The sequence below is a fragment of the Lepidochelys olivacea genome (genome assembly GCF_965140295.1).
Source record: "Lepidochelys olivacea isolate rLepOli2 genome assembly, chromosome: 2".
Lineage (NCBI taxonomy): Eukaryota > Metazoa > Chordata > Testudines > Cheloniidae > Lepidochelys > Lepidochelys olivacea.
Genome location: NC_140412.1, coordinates 118,454,518 through 118,472,858, shown reverse-complemented (window position 1 = coordinate 118,472,858; position 18,341 = coordinate 118,454,518).

Below are 18,341 nucleotides of genomic sequence, written 5' to 3'. Positions count from 1 at the left end.
AACAGAAGTTCGGAACTTATGTGCCTTTGTAGATCTGAGCCTAACTCTTTACATGTATTCAGATGTAGAGCACCCCTGTCACACAATTACAGGCCCTGTTCTCTGGGATGCGCAGGGACTGCTCCCTCCAACCACCCCGGGGCACAAACTATCCCAAAAGCGTTGAAGGGGAAGCAGGGAGGGAGCCCCTCTTCCCCTGCACTGGCCAGTAGAATTATTCGGACACACAGAGGCTGTTGCACCATCCTAAGGCATGATGTGGTATGCATGTTCCCCATGGGCTTGTTACAAAGCCCATTGATGTTGGTGCCTTTTGATTGATGCCAGTGGGCTTTAGGTCAGGCTCCATGTGCACCAGGGGGAAAGATGCTTCCTGAGGCAAATTCCCACCCATGGGGTGGTGCAACTTCACATCTTCTCTGATGTGGCCCAGGGTGCCCAATCTGGCCCTGGAGAGAATCAAATCTCAGATTAAACATGAGGAATGTGTCCCACATCGAAGAGAGATGGGTAGGCAGGATCTCAAATCAGGTACCTCCACACAGAAAGAATTCTAGAAACAATGGTAGACCAAACGCTGAAGGCCTGATCAAACATACAGCAGTTACCAAGGAAACTTCACTCTGTAACTGATTAAAAAACTATGAATTTCTGCTGGCTACATTGGTGGTAAGAGTTCAAAGAGGGTTCAAAAGGCAATTTAACTACTATGCTATGGAATCAGAGCTGCACTTTCTAGTCGATGTCCTCTTGCATTGGGCTTTGGTAGCTTGTTTCCACTTAAAAGCATGCCCGTATTTTCTCTTTTGATTCTAGGTAGCCTGTGGAGTGTCAAATGTGTCAGCTGTGCACTCTCAACGGGGCCCTGATGACAGATCAGGCTGAGTCATCACAGGATGAATATTGTGACTGCATAGAAAGTAGAAACATAAAGTCTTAAGCCTACACGCTTAACATGCCATATGACTGTTGATGCCAGTCAAAGGATTTCAGAGCCTTTCAAATCCTCAAACTATATGCTACATGTGTCCCATATGTCATAAAATGACATCCCAGCTTCTCCGATTTACATCACGCACAGTAGGTGTGTCAGTGCTTTATACGTCAGCCTAATCTCTCTGGCTGGATCTCTGCCAATAGACTATTGCTGAGCTCACACTGAGGTATCGCCAGCCCCGGGGATTATTCTTTAGAAAACATAGTAGACTCTTGCTGATGATGTCATAATTGTCCAATGCTGCATTCTGATTGGCCAGCTGGATCTTTAGCATGAAAGCCACAGCCATGAACAATCTCCCAGAGGGACACGGTAGGAAGTCATTACTGTGGGGGGAAAATCCCGATGCCTTTTATGTTAAATTGTGGGGCTCAGATTGGATGACGTAGGTGATAACAGCTGCCTTTGGAGAAGAGTCCTGGAGAGGCCGTTGTGAGGGTGGTGAGGAAAGTGAGAGGTTGAAAGAGAAACAGTGACTATTTTATATTGCTCATGCTCCCCAAAGTCTCAAGGTCTCCATTGCTTTTATTTCACTTTCTAGTGTGAAAACTGCATGCCAAATTTAGGCCCCAACCCTGCAACAGGGTTTGCATGGGCAGATTCCCATTGAACTCGATGAAGCTCTGTGTGGGTTGCAGGACTGGAGCCTTAGTTTTTCCAAACTAAGGGGAAAGTGAGGGGAAAGTGTCTGAAGCACAGATTGCTGTAACTAAACTTCTGAAAGATGGTGTTACCTGCACAAAAATCTCTGTTATTCACACACGCTAGGGGCACTGACCTTTACCTAGTTGCTAGGGCTCAAGGCGGAACCCTCTTAATTTAGGCACCCACCCTTACCTTCTGTGAGCTCAGACTCTAGGGCACCCACCCTTAACCTGTTCCTAGGGCTCAGGGCATAATTTTCTGCGGGTTTGCAGGACTTTTTACCAGTGAAAGAGCATTACACAGTAATATCCTCATTCTCTATTTATTGACAATTACCAAGCAGAATACACATGCTAAGCATACAATGCTATGCTCACCAATTCTGATCAGGTAGACGAACTTTCCCTGTTGGCCAAGCAAGGTCAATCTCATCTGCATTCTGGTTGCTGCACATCATGGTCATGCAGAGGATTCTTCGCAGCTCTGATGTTAGGCTGTGTCTTGGAGGTGAGTTCTTCTTCTTCCAGGTCTTTACTTCTTATCATTCTTCTGTTCCTTCTCTTCCAGTCTCCTTTTTGGACCCCAGTTTATATAGTGACATTTGAGTCCTGCTTAGCTGTACTTTAATAAATTATTTTACTAAAATTTCACTAACCAATCCTAACAAAATTCTCTAGCCAATCATACTCCACCACCTTAATTAATTTACACGTAGCAAAATTAATTATGTAACAGACAGAAAGAACCAAAGAACCAGACAGAAATCATACAGACAAACAATAGGGAAGCGAGGACCATAATGACAAAACAATAAAGAAATGAGAATTTCATAACCACAACTATTGATAAGTGATTTCTTGCCAGACAGGATGCTAGCAAACTAAGTTTTCTTTAACCGTCTTAAGATCTGTTTCTTTATCTGGTGATAGAGGGTGCTATTAGGACTGGGTCTCCTTCTTAACAGCCTATTACATTGTTTTAATGTAATTTAGATGGAATGTGAGGATGTGACTTCCTGCTTCTCAGCTAATGACTGCTGCTCTTTTAACCAGGCTGCAGACAAAGGCCTTAGGATTTAGGCCTTGCAATATGACTACAGACAAAGGTCTTATCTTTACAATGGGAGAAGGGGTTTGGGCAACCCTGACAAAATGGGTGGGACTTAGGGCACTTTAACAAAAGAGGCAGGGTCTAGCTTATAAGAAAAACAGGATTAAGTTGATGAGAAAGATGTATATATATTATGCAAATAGTACAAAATAGTGGGGAAATGGTCTTCATAACTTTTATTTTTCAGCACTATTTTCTCTTATTTTTCTAGCAACTTATTTTGACCATGGATGAATATATTGCACAAAACTCACTGACACTTTTTCTTTAAAGCTAAAAAGCAATTAAGTTAAGGAGCCATAATCTAATAGCAAGAGATCATCAGAGATGTGCAATTAGTAGGTTATTGTCGTACTTTCTGGATGGCTGACGGCCGAACATACTTGCGGTATGCACCAGTACTGCACCATGGTGTTGCCATGACCCTGGGATCATTTTAATTGTTGGAATACTACTTAGATGGTAGGATTGTTTCATTTTAGACCTATCAGTCCATTTGGATGTGGCTCTAGTATTTGCTTTGCTTTTGTAATAGTGTAGTCTGCATTTCTCAAGGTGTAATGCTATAGTCAAAACTGGTCTTTAATTTGTTTCATCATGAAAGATCAGAAACATAATGACCATCTTTAAAAAGATCTTGGTTGCCCTTGCTCTCAGTTTGATTGAATTTCATGACTCAAGGCAAAATTGTAATCAACTTTCTTCGCATTGAAAACCTGAGCTGAGGCCTACTCCTTAATTTTTGATGTCTTCTGGTCAGTCCGGTAGCCTGAATTCTCCATCCTAACATCTTTATGGGAAGGAGCCCACCAGCTGATTCCAAAATAAAGTTGATTCATTACATCCCTGTCCCAGTCATACTGACAAAAAAATATCTGTTGCTATATTTGTGCCTGGCCTTAACGGTCAGGAAATTCTTGCATGCAAGAGAAAATAATTACAATTTATAGTTAGCAATGGAATTTGTACTAGTGGATTTTTTGCCAAAGGCAAAATAATTCATAAGTACCCTTTCCTTCCCTTCTAGCCTTCTCTTTTAGCTGCAGAAAGCTAGTGATTTTGTGGGTGAAGATGTATGAAAAATGCTTTTATTGTGCTTTTAGGAAATGGATTTACAGAGCTCTGCTAAACCAAGATTCTAGTGTAAATGGCATCAGAGCTGGTCATACAGATAGCATGGCATAGGAAAATAAATAGTATTTATTGAATGGCTTTGCAATTTATCACATGAATATTGCCACCACATGTTTAATAGATTACGCAGATTTCTCCCATGTGTGAGAGAGAAATGTATCTACTCTTATTTATATAGCGAGGGCTACAGTCCGCTTTGAGATGCATGCATCTGTCACTGATGTCCATATAAGCCATAAAAACACATCTGAGAGCAGAATTTGGCCCACAGACCGAAAGATGTTATGAAATACATACAAAGCACATGAGAAAATATGTTAAATGAAACATACAATATGCTCCACAAAGGGTTACAGATGATTAAAGGTTATTTTCCTTTGGCTGAAGAAATCTTCTCCTAGAGACAGCCTATGAAACATCACAGCTAATGATAGAACTTGATCTGGCATTAAGGAGATAATTATGCACCTGAGGGTTGGGATCTGTGAGCCCTTTGGCTACCAGGATATTTTCAAAGTCACCATAATAACAAAACAACAGAAAGGTACCAAAAATTAGTATGTCAAGTGATAAACAACAAGGACGCTCAAATGCTCTTACTCATGAAATGTATTCTTACCCTTTGTCAGTCATTTTAAACAAAAAGTTTTGGTACTAAAGAGAGGAATTGGAACAATTCCTTTTCTACCCCAGTTATTTCTGTATCACTTTAACCCCTTATGCCCCCATGCTTTGGATAGGCTCCACTAGCTCGTTATTCATGGAGGATAATAAGGCCCCAATCCAGCAAAGTCCTTTAGCACATCCTATTGATCATAGTGAGACTAGTGGGGCACTGAGCTGATATCAATGGGACAACTCATGCTTAAAGACATGCATGTGGTTTGCTGGATTGGAGCCAGTGTCCTGTGAATTACTGTGTATATCTGCAGTGCATCTCTCTAAACAGTGTTATACAGAGATAGCTATACGTACATTTTATCTGTGTATATTTGTGTGTATATATATATTATAGGTGTATGATATTTTTTACAATCTTGTATTGATTTTTTTAGTTGGGGGGGGGGAAAGTGGGTCTTGAACTTAGTCCAAAACAATACCTCTGCAGCGTAAGGATATCAAGCAAGAAAAACGGAGACTGCAGAAGTAAAAGGAGAGAATGAAAGTTGCTGTAGGGACAGAGCTATACAAATTCAGTTATGAGTGGGTTAGGCTGAGTGTTATCAGTGATGATGAAACATGGCTGACTGTGGTAATGAAATATTTATGAATGGGGAAATGATACTGCATTCTGCAGTGGAGCACAGGGGAAAGTGAAATTTCACGAATACTGTCATAGCAAAGCCCTCCATTAATTATCAGAAGCAAGCTGTAATGCTGGTTACTATGGCAACAGTGTCCCCTATGAATTTTGCACCATTTTGGGGGGCCTGCTCCCAATTTACTGTGGTTCACTGTATTTATTTTCTGCAAGGATTTTTGTTGTTGATCTTGTCTCGCCTAGCCTGTGAATGCTGTGCATAACCAACAAGAAAGGATTTGGTTAATTTAAGATTATAGGATTATTGGATAAAAGATAGGGAAAGGCTTTAATTAGTACTATTAGGACCATCTTTTATTCTGCACAGAAATAGAGGTGTCCCTTTCTAGGAAGATTCCTGTACACAGAGCAGGATATTAATAATAATACATAGGTCTGGTCTACACTACAAAGTTAGATCAATGTAAGCAGCCTTTCATTGACCTCTTTATGCATGTGGCTACACTTAAACTTGTCTCCCACTGATGTAAGTGCCTTGTTATGGTGACGTAGTCGCATCGCCTCCCTGAGTGGCGTAGAGCCATGGGTGATGTGCTGAGGTTGATGCGACGTGAGTATAGACACTCTGTTACGTATGTCAACCCTAACAGTCCTCCAGCAGCTGTCCCATAATGCTTGACACTCACCGCTCTGGTCACAGTTGTGAACTCCACTGCCCACAGGTCACAGATACTGGAAGCCAAAAACCCCTGCCCTTCAAAAATCCCACAAAATGTTGAAATGCCTCTTCCTGATTGCCCAGCCTGGTGACCACACCTAGAAGCTCTCCCATGTTGTGTGCCACAAGTCAGGACTTGTTTGATATTCTACTGCAGTCCAGTCAGTCCCAGCAGCTGAGCAAGGGCGAGCCCGATGACAGGGAAGGAACCTGAGGTAAGTGTGTGAATGCATTTTCCATTACAATGTTTAAATGTACAGACGGTGCCTGACCCCAAGTTAGCAGGACACAGGTATCGATTTTTCATTCATGTACTTGTATTAGAAGCGGGACAACAAACAGAGATAGAGCTGTTATTTGCTTTTCATTCCCATTCATTAGGTGGAGGCGAAGAGAGGAGCAGTTTGTGTATGTAACCAGGATGTCCCTTGAATCCTCCTGAGAGACGTCAATGAAACTTTCTTGGAGATACTCTGCAATCCTCTCCTGAAGGTTTCTAGGGATGGCAGCCTTATTCCTTCCTCCACAGCAGGACAATCAGTCTGCAATGACTCTGGCAGGTACCACTGCAATAAACAGCCTAGCGGCATATGGATCCTGGCAGCTTCAGCACGCCAGCAGCAGCTGTGCTTTCTGTGCCTTTGTTACCCTCAGGAATGAGCTAGCTATAATCACCACCGCCTGCGGAAAATAGTGCCACTATTTAGTGCCCTGTACTTGTACCCATGGAAATAGGGACTGAAATTTTACTGTTACATGTAAACAAATCATTTCTTTCTCATTTCCCCACCCCCTTGCCCCTGGCAGGCCACACTCTCTATGACTGTGACTGGAGAGCGGTTCTGACATGTCAGTAAGCATGTCTTGTTTAAAACTTTTGGGGGACAAGGGAACGGAGTTCTGAAGCTTAACTTTCACTTTCCATTATGACTATACATACAACGGTACCTCTGTGTGTTTTATCTGCTGCTGTTGTGGTCTTGAGGGCCCCCCTTCACACCCCCGGAATCCCTGACCATGATAAGGAGGAGAAAGAAAAGGATTTGAGAGGACATGTTCTCTGAGATCCTGCAAGCCACTCCTGCATTGGACTGTGAACAGATGGCCTGGAGGGTGAGTATTTCAGACAGCCTTGCCCTCTGTTCACAGTCTGATGCAAGAGGGCAAGAGCTACAGGAGAAAGGCCCAGGAGTCCCAGCAGGAAAAGAAGAGGAAGATGCACCAGAACATAATGGGGCTTCTCCAACAGCAAACACAGATGCTGCTGACTCTGTTTGACCTACACGTTCAACAAGCATGGGCTCAACTCTCTTTGCAGTCAATGGAAAACTTTATTTTAGCACCTCCCTACATCCCCCCCCCAACATTCAACGTGGCATCAGGGGCCACAGCCCTACCCCTACCACTCAACACCAGGGGACAGTAAGGACAACCACAGCTTCCTGTGAGAACTTCAGTTGCTATATGTGTAGCCAAAATGGATTAACATGGTGTCATAAATATAAAGGGAAGGGTAAACACCTTTAAAATCCCTCCTGGCCAGAGGAAAAACCCTTTCACCTGTAAAGGGTTAAGAAGCTAGGATAACCTCGCTGGCACCTGACCAAAATGACCAATGAGGAGATAAGATACTTTCAAAAGCTGGAGGGGGGGAGAAACAAAGGCTCTCTCTGTCTGTGTGATGATTTTGCCGGGAACAGAAAGGAATGGTCTCTCAGAACTTAGTAAGTAATCTAGCTAGATATGCGTTAGATTCTGTTTGTTTAAATGGCTGAGAAAATAAGCTGTGCTGAATGGAATGGATATTCCTGTTTTTGTGTCTTTTTGTAACTTTAGGTTTTGCCTAGAGGGATTCTCTATGTTTTGAATCTAATTACCCTGTAAGGTATTTACCATCCTGATTTTACAGAGATGATTCTTTTACTTTTTCTTCTATTAAAATTCTTCTTTTAAGAACCTGATTGCTTTTTCATTGTTCTTAAGATCCAAGGGTTTGGGTCTGTGTTCACCTATGCAAATTGGTGAGGATTTTTATCAAGCCTTCCCCAGGAAAGGGGGTGTAAGGTTTGGGGAGGATTTTGGGGGAAAAGACGTTTCCAAGTGGGCTCTTTCCCGGTTATATATCTGTTAGATGCTTGGTGGTGGCAGCAATAAAGTCCAAGGGAAAAAGGAAAATAGTTTGTACCTTGGGGAAGTTTTAACCTAAGCTGGTAAAAATAAACTTAGGAGGTTTTCATGCAGGTCCCCACATCTGTACCCTAGAGTTCAGAGGGGGGAAGGAACCTTGACACATGGACTTCAGTGTTCTTTCCCCTTAAGAATATAAGAATGGTCAGACTGGATCAGACCAAGGGTCCATCTCGCCCAGTATCCTGCTTTCGGACAGTGACTGATGCCAGGTGCCCCAGAGGGAATGAACACAACAGGTAATCAACAAGTGATCCATCCCCTGTCGCCCATTCCCTTGTTAAGTTCTATTCCATTAATTTCTTTTAATTGCACATAGGTTTTTTGCACTGGTTTTGGTATGCAATAAAAATCTGTTTTTTGGAAAATAATTAATCTGTATTACTTCACAACAAATGCTGCAGAATGCTTAGCACTCCAGAATGCACAGGGTCAGTGACAAACACAGTGCAATAATTATACATGTACAGCAAGCACTGCAAAATTAATAGGTGCATTAACAGTCAGTGTTATAGTTATAAATGTACACTAAGCACCATACAATTCCTAACAGCCGTTCACCCCCCAAAAGAAAAAACAGCAACTTCAGGGCCAGGTAAACACGGCCCACAATACCACACTACTGTGACTGACTGCTGAAGTGCCTTTCAAGGTCTCCTTCAGCCACACACCTCTGTGCTGAGCTTTCTCCCTTTGCCTCACAGATATTATGCAGCGCACAACAGGCATCTATAACCATTGACTCTCAGTGAGAAAAATATCCCAGTCTTGTGAGTGAACAACTCCAGTGTCCCTTCAATCTACCAAAAGCGCATTCAACTGGCATTCTGCTGAGCCTGTAATTGAATCTTTCCTTGGTGCCATCAAGGTGGCCGGTGTACAGCTTCATGAGCCAGGGATAGGCTGGGTGCCCCAGGATCATGATTGGCATTTCAACATTCCCAATGGTAATCCGTCAGTCGGGAGAGAATATCCTTTCTTGCAGCTTTCTGTACAGTTCTATGTTCTTAAAGATACATGCGTCATGTAACTTCCCTGACCAGTCAACTCTGCTGTGGTGAAACTTCATTGGTGATCTTTCAACATTTGCACAGCCAGAGAAAAGTGGCCCTTTCTATTGATGTACTCTGTGGCAAGGCGGTCTGGTGTCAAAATAGGGACGTGCATTCCATGTATCGCCCCACCGCAGTTCTGTAATCCCACTGCTGCAAATCCAGCCACTACGTCCTGCCCGTTACTGAGAATCACAGTCCTGCATAACAAGAGACAATTAACTGCCCGGCACGACACTGTGGATTTTCCAACTCCAAAATGATTTCCCACTGACTAGCAGCACTCCAGCATCACAAACTTCCACAGTGCGATTGCCGCTCGCTTTGCCACTGTTCAGTGTTCATTCTGGTGTCTCTGTGCCACAGTGCTGGGGCGAGCTCAACTCACAAAGCAAGGAATAAGAGCTTGCACGTCCAAAAGTTCTGCAGCCACTGCTCATCATTCCAAACCTTCATTACAATGTGATCCCACCAGTCAGTGCTTGTTTCTCAGGCCCAGAAGCAACTGTTCACCATATGCTCCATGAATGCCACCAGCTTTTGCTATGTCCCACAGCATCCTGTCCTCCACTAAATCATCACATTCCCCACTGAAGTGGTTCTTCTTGTGGCATTGCAAAAACCAGAAGATCATTCACCCTGTGTTTGTAATTTTCAGGACAATAATGCTGTGCTGTGCGGGCTCCGTGCTTCTGTCAGAGATGGCGGGCAAAGAGAAGTGCAGCATGGGTTCATGGGATTTCAAAAAAGATGCCAAAATTATGGATGTGGATGGCATTATGGGATAGAGAACTTTCATGATGGGAACTTGGCCCCTTGCTCCCACTCACCATTGCGTGACTCATTTCTGACCCACCATGTGTTGCTAAAATTTCCCATACAATGGCAGGTTGCGCACTGGGATACCTATCCACAGTGCACTGCACTGTGCAGTGACAAGCACTTCGGGGGCCTATGCACAGTGCTGGCACAAGGAGTCAGTATGCAGGCACACAAGTGATATACTAACTGTGGCGGCTTTACACCAAAATATCTTGCATTGACCAAAGGTTTGGTATAGATATGGCTTTAGAGTAGGACATCTACTGCATTGAGCATTTCATCTTCAAAGCATTTTAGAAGCCATAATTGAAGTGTTGATATTGCAATCTTAAGCCCATGAACACAGTTCAGATTTTGAAAGATTATGTACAATCTATATACTCACCTTTAAACTTTCACTTTGGATCACGTTGTGGCTTTCAGTCATAGCCAATGTTAGGTGAGGTAGGGGGGTGGAAGCCATGCTATGGCAAGAGCCTCTGGCAGAATTCCTAAGGACTCGACTAGAATTCCTCTGAGGGCTTTGCCCACATGTACTATAGTGGCAGCTCCACTAGCCTTTGAAAGGATACAACATGTACTTCCACCTGTGCCCTGTCCTTTCTGTAATAGTCAGACTTAAGGCTCATGTAGCACTTTACATCAGGCAAAGTGCCTTGCAAATATATTATTAATGGCTACTTTACAGGCAGGGAAACTGAAGCACAGATAAGTTACATTAGTTGCCCAAGGTGCTGTAGCAGATCAGTGTCAGTCATGCCAGGAATAGAACCCAGGGCTTCTGCATCCCACTCCACTACCCTGTCCACTGGCACACAATGCATTCCCTAGACCTTAGCTTTTTCAGGAAAAAATACACTACAGATACTAAGGAGAACTGGTTGAGCACTTGCAGTGTGAATGCAGTTTTCAAAAATGTTTGTATTTGGTTACATATGTTAGATATTCTTAAATAACATACCATTCAGCCAAAATAGCTAGCCGTCTGAGTCCTAGCCACCTTGGGAAGATCTACAATGGAGAAATTCTCTAACTGGTTTGGAAACTGGTTCAGTAAAAAGAAAAGGAGTACTTGTGGCACCTTAGAGACTAACCAGTTTATTTGAGCATAAGCTTTCGTGAGCTACAGCTCACTTCATCGGATGCATACTGTGGAAACTGCAGAAGACATTATATACACACAGAGACCATGAAACAATACCTCCTCCCACCCCACTCTCCTGCTGGTACTAGCCCATCCAAAGTGACCACTCTCTTTACAATGTATATGATAATCAAGGTGGGCCATTTCCAGCACAAATCCAGGTTTTCTCAAAACTGGGTCTACGTTACAGCTCTAACCTGTTTTAAAACCTGTTAGAAAATTTCCCCAGTGCAGCCAGACTCCTAAAGTCAGTTTCTGGATCAGCATGCATGAATCATGTATGGGGAATTATCATGTGTTTATATAATTTACTGGAGTCTATGCCAGATACTATGTTGTCTGAAATGAATTTGATGAATAGATATAGAATCATAGCACTGGAAGGAACCTCGAGAGGTCATCTAGTCCAGTCCCCTGCACTGGTGGCAGGACTAAGTATTATCTAGACTATCCCTGACAGGGGTTTATCCAACCTGCTCTTTAAAATCCCCAATGATGTAGATTCCACAGCCTCCCTTGGCAATTTATTCCGGTGCTTAACCACCCTGACAGGAATTTTTTTCTAATGTCCAACCCAAACCTCCCTTGCTGCAATTTAAGCCCATTGCTTCGTGTTCTATCCTCAGAGGTTAAGAAGAACAATTTTTCTCCCTCCTCCTTGTAATAACCTTTTATGTACTTGAAAACTGTTATCATGTCCCCTCTCAGTCTTCTCTTCTCCAGACTAAGCAAACCCAATTTTTTCAATCTTCCCTCATAGGTCATGTTTTCTAAACCTTTAATCATTTTTGTTGCTCTTCTCTGGACTTTCTTCAATTTTGCCACATCTTTCCTGAAATGTGGCGCCCAGAACTGGACAATACTCCAGCTGAGGCCTAATCAGTGTGGAGTAGAGCAGAAAAATTACTTCTCATGTCTTGCTTACAACACTCCTGCTAATACATCCCAGAATGATGTTCACTGTTTTTGCAACAGTGTTACACTGTTGACTCATATTTAGCTTGTGATCCACTATGACCCCCAGATCCCTTTCCGCAGTACTCCTTCCTAGGCAGTCATTTCCCATTTTGTATATGTGAAACTGATTGTTCCTTCCTAAGTGGAGTACTTTGCATTTGTCCCTATTGGATTTCATCCTATTTACTTCAGATCATTTCTCCAGTTTTCCAGATCATTTTGAATTATAATCCTATCCTCGAAAGCATTTACAACCGCTCCCAGCTTGGTATCGTCCACAAACTTTATAAGTGTACTCTCTATGCCATTATCTAAATCACTGAGGAAGATATTGAACAGAACTGGACCCAGAACTGATCCCTGTGGGACCCCACTCGTTATGCCCTTCCAGCAGGACTGTGAACCACTGATAGCTACTCTCTGGGAATCATTTTCCAACCAGCTGTGCACCCACCTTATAGTAGCTCCAGCTAGGTGGCATTTCCCTAGTTTGTTTATGATAAGGTCATGTGAGACAGTATCAAAAGCTGTATTAATGTCAAGATATGCCACATCTACCACTTCCCCCCTATTCACAAGGCTTGTTACCCCATCAAAGAAAGCTATCAGGTTGGTGTGACACAATTTATTCTTGACAAATCCATGCTGACTGCTACTTATCACCTTATTCTCTTCTAGATGTTTGCAACTTGATTGCTGAATTATTATATATAAATATATGATAATCAATTCAGTATTTTCGTAAGCACACACTTCACCTTCTTCCCCACACCCGCAAATTAAATCCCAGTTATGATTTCATCTTTGCTCAGATATCTTACGGCCATTTAAAGGCATAACTAAATTGACTTGACTTGGATCAGGGCTAAATCTAGGAGTCCTGCTTGCTCTCTAGTAGCCTGTTGTTCATAAAATAGGAGTCGTGCTTGCCCTTCTGAAGCCTAGTCTTCCTAGTTTTACCCAGCCTTTTTGAATGATGGTATTTTGGTGAGCAATAAACAACAGAGTAGCACAGTGCAGCCTTCAGGCGGCTGATGAATGGCTGAACTAACACAGCAGCAAAGTGAAGGCTGAGGCTGTCTCAAAGGAGTGACAACAGTGTGAGAATTCCTTTTCTTGACTTCCAGGCTTGAGCCCTCCAAGGTCTGCACAAGTTCTGCCTTGGTGTCATAGAGATGATTCAACCTCCTTGACTAGTTGGTATAGCTTGCCACATCCCGTCCACTGAAAGTCCCCCTCCGCCCACTCCAAGCCTGCCTAATACCTACTTTTGTGAAGCCCTCGGACATAGCCATCTCCATTATCAATACCCCTATCAATTCCACAGTTTGAACTGTACTGTGCAGCATGTGCATCTGCATTGCTTTGGAGCAAGGTCCCTGTCTTCTACAGGGCTCAGTGTTGCCCCCGAGAGGCTCAGCTCTGAGTATGGGTCAGTGCAGAGCCATGTTGTTGCAGCTGGAGCGTAGAGAGGTGTTGTGCCTCAAAGCAGCACAGTCCAGCACAGAATTCCTCAGTGCAAAGTGGAAGTGTGCCACTCCTAACCCCCTTCAAAGAGTACAGCATATTCCCCCTATGCAGCCAGCTCAACTGGCCAGTATAGAAAGAAATGGGTATAGAATTAGGACGTTGTCAAGGTTCCTCCCCCACTCTGAACTCTAGGGTACAGATGTGGGGACCTGCATGAAAAACCTCCTAAGCTTATCTTTACCAGCTTAGGTCAAAACTTCCCCAAGGTACAAAATATTCCACCCGTTGTCCTTGGATTGGCCGCTACCACCACCAAACTAATACTGGTTACTGGGGAAGAGCTGTTTGGACGCGTCTTTCCCCCCCAAAATACTTCCCAAAACCTTGCACCCCACTTCCTGGACAAGGTTCGGTAAAAAGCCTCACCAATTTGCCTAGGTGACTACAGACCCAGACCCTTGGATCTTAAGAACAATGAACAATCCTCCCAACACTTGCACCCCCCCTTTCCTGGGAAATGTTGGATAAAAAGCCTCACCAATTTGCATAGGTGACCACAGACCCAAACCCTTGGATCTGAGAACAATGAAAAAGCATTCAGTTTTCTTACAAGAAGACTTTTAATAAAAATAGAAGTAAATAGAAATAAAGAAATCCCCCCTGTAAAATCAGGATGGTAGATATCTTACAGGGTAATTAGATTAAAAAACATAGAGAACCCCTCTAGGCAAAACCTTAAGTTACAAAAAAGATACACAGACAGAAATAGTTATTCTATTCAGCACAATTCTTTTCTCAGCCATTTAAAGAAATCATAATCTAACACATACTTAGCTAGATTACTTACTAAAAGTTCTAAGACTCCATTCCTGATCTATCCCTGGCAGAAACCAGCATATAGGCAGACCCTTTGTTTCTCTCCCTCCTCCCAGCTTTTGAAAGTATCTTGTCTCCTCATTGGTCATTTTGGTCAGGTGCCAGCGAGGTTACCTTTAGCTTCTTAACCCTTTACAGGTGAGAGGAGCTTTCCCCTGGCCAGGAGGAATTTCAAAGGGGTTTACCCTTCCCTTTATATTTATGACAGATGTGATCCAAACCTCCTCACTCATGTGAGATTTTTACGCTTTATTTCTTGCTGCCGTCTTTTGTTCTCCTGAGATTCCATTTCCCATCTTGCTTTAGTTCTTAGTATATGTATCCATCCAGTAGAGTATAAGCCTATAAAAGGAACCCTATTTGCAGTAATGCTGTGAATGAAGGCACCTTGGCTCAACCTCTTCACCGTCTGTGGACCATTAAGCACCCAGAAGTCTATATTCACTGGAGTTTCTTTACCTAGTTAGTTAATTGTGAGTTAACTTGAGGTAGTTAACATGTTTGTAAAGGGTAGTCTGCACAGGCGTCATCGTCACTAGGAAAAAGAGTGTGTTTTAACATGTTAACTAAGGCCATGTCTACACTACAGACCTTACAATGGCACAGCTGTACCGCTGCAGCTGCGCTGTTGTAAGGTCTCCCATGTAGCTGCTCTATGCCGGCAGGAGAGAACTCTCCTATCAACATAATTAGACCACCCCCAACGAGCAGCAGTAGCTATATTGGCAGGAGAATGTCTCCTGCTGACGTAGTGCTGTCCACAAAGGTGCTTTTGTCGGTGAAACTTTTGTCAGTCGGGGTTTTGTTTTTTTTCACGCCTCTGACCAACAAAAGTCGTACTGACAAAAGTGCTAGTGTAGACAAAGCCTAAGAGGTGTTGACATTCTAGGGTAGACAGGGCAAGTCGTAGCTGAAATATGTCAGCTGATTTATGGTTATCTTACTAGCTAATACATGTTAAATACAAATTGCCCTGACTACTCTAGGATTGTAACTCATGTTAAATCCAACTTTTGGATTCGGATGGACATAGCCCAGAGGTACCAGACAACAAATGTTTAGAGTTTATCATAGGGATCTATTTGGGATGAGCTATAGATGTTTGTATCATGTAACAAACATTTGGGGAAGCGTCCAGGCTGGCCTTCGTAAGGGTTGTAACTACTGAGAGTTCACTGGCAATCTATTGACTCAAGTATAAACTCTAGTACATACATATCCAGAGAGGCATGAGGAGAGAGCAGTCTCTTAGTTTAGGGAAGTGTGGGACTGTGATTTTACCTGGCTACCATGCAGAGGAACACAAGAAGAGAACCCTTCTGGTGCCTTGACCCTTTTGCTCAGCCACTCAGTAGCTGGACACAGTCTAGCTCGATGTGCTTTGTAAAGCTCCAGACACATTAATAGCCCTCTAAATAATGAATAACAACAATATGACTGTATGAATTTAAAAGAATAGAAAGTATAGGTAAGGAATTAGAATTTGAACCCCACACTCACTTGAGTGAGATTTTGTACATGGTGCTGTCTTTGTTTGCTAGAGATTCCATTTCCCTTCTCCTTGTTTTTGGTTCTGTTTAGTACGTGCACACGTCCAGTATGGTGTGATCCTCCAAAAGGAACACTGTTTGTACTCAATCTGTGAGTGAAGAAGCTTCCTTCATTAACTGAGGGATTTTATGTCTGTGCTTCTGCAGTTCCTTCTTTCTGGTGCAATTCTGTTCAGCCTCTGCAGAGATTACTGGGAGGCACAAGGGAACTGAAAAACCTTAGTCAAGGGCAGAAATATTTGGAAGCCATCAGCAATAAAAGGAATCCCTGAAAATTATAGACATTTTCTGGAATAGCTGTTTCCTTTGTCTGCAGTGTTTCTTACGTTCTGTTCTGAATTCCCTCAAAGTGCAATTTAAAATACTTTAATATTTCAAATCTGGACATCCTCTGCCTAAGGTTTTAATATTGTTCCTGGCTAGCTGTGATGGGAGGAGTTTATTCTCATTAGCATGCAAATCAGTAAGGTCTATTAACATTAATGCAAGTTCTTTCCCATCAAGATGCCGCTATACCCCTAAGAGCAAAAGAAGTCAAAGGTATTCATTAAGCCAGCCCCTATTCCCAAATTCCAAATAAGTGGTGCTGTTGCAACATTATACTTGTATGTCCTTATACAAATCATCCAAGCCCGCTGTGTCTGTGGGCTACTTGCAGGAATTTTATATAAACTCCTGTGGGAGGAGATAGAAAGCTAAGACTTCAGTTCTGCTTTTTTAAGTTCACTTTCATCCTTTTTCCAGAAGCAGGTTATAAGCCACAAACATTGAATGCAGAGCTAGGCTGGAGCCAAGTCATAAGATCTGATTTGGCTTTATGAGCTAAAACACGAGATGAGCTATTGGAGAAGACTATGTACACATGCCAAAAAAGTGCTACAGTGTGTAAGGTCACTGCGACTATCAGGGAGTGAAGAGATGCCAGCATATTCTGCCCTTGGCTCGTCCTTGGCTTCCTCAAGTTTTCACTTAGAATCATAGAATCATAGAATATCAGGGTTGGAAGGGACCCCTGAAGGTCATCTAGTCCAACCCCCTGCTCGAAGCAGGACCAATTCCCAGTTAAATCATCCCAGCCAGGGCTTTGTCAAGCCTGACCTTAAAAACCTCTAAGGAAGGAGATTCTACCACCTCCCTAGCTAACGCATTCCAGTGTTTCACCACCCTCCTAGTGAAAAAGTTTTTCCTAATATCCAATCTAAACCTCCCCCACTGCAACTTTTGCCCATATCTTTCTACTGAATTAGGTACGGGGGGTGTGTGTGTGCACATGTGCGTGCATACACACAAAAAGCTATGTTTAATAAGGTTGGATGATTTCTGGATCTGTAAGTGAACATTTAGATGAGGAATAATATTGCTATAAAACAGTGTGAACTTAGTTTAAAATGATGCTCAGACTGTTAGTCAATATGATTTTGTGTGCTGGCAAAATTCTGCTGGAGTGAATTATGAGGCACCTCAAATACCTGAAGCTTAGAGTACTAAGTGAGAGAGGCTACAAGTTGTCATACAGTTAGTTAGGAACAATGTCCTTTATGATCCTGTAATTCATGGGCAAGAAACCTCACATAATTCAGGGACATTTACAAAGCCGTCTGATGTCATTCTTCAAAGTTTCACGACAGCTACTTCAGTTTGACTCTGAGCAGCATTCTAACTTCAAGTCCAGCTATTAAATGGCATTGCCAGCTTTCTAGATCGTTGACTCAGCTGTTCCCATCTGTAATTAGTTATGTACTTACTGTTACTAATAAGGAAAATTCCTCTGTGATTTCTTTTTATTAGAAAAATTCATAATGACAGAAGCATAATCAGCATTAGAAACAAAAAATCCTGTTTGTTTCATCATCCCTGAAGCTTGACAAAGCCTCACCATGTCCCTTGCGGTTCTTTATTCTCTCAGAATTATGTCAATACCAGAGGTTGGTCCAAAGCAAAATCCCAGTACTTTATTTACCCAAAAGTAGGATCCAGACTATATGGCTGGGGGAGGGGCCCTGCTCTGTTCAAATGGAGGCGAAATGAAAAAGGATATAGGCCAAAATTTTGAAAAGTCACGAGTGATTTTGTTATGCCTCAATTTTTAGGTGTCACATTTAAGACACCCTTAAACCTGCTGAGCACTTGTCCTCTGAAAATCAGGCCCCTTTCTGGGGTCTCAAATTCACCCAGAATTGCTGCTTAGCCACTTTTGAAAATCTAATCCTATAGGCTGCTATGTTTCAGCCCGTTGTATTAGATATGAAGTACTTGCATTTAACTAAGTGATGAGAGTAGAAATTTGCAATATCAGTCCTTGCTCTCACTTGCATACCCTAACGTCCTCTCTCCCTAACAGAACATTTATTAGGGAGCTAACAGGATTAGCCAACTGATCTCTTTTTATAAGACACACTGGGTTTTTGGTACTGTTGT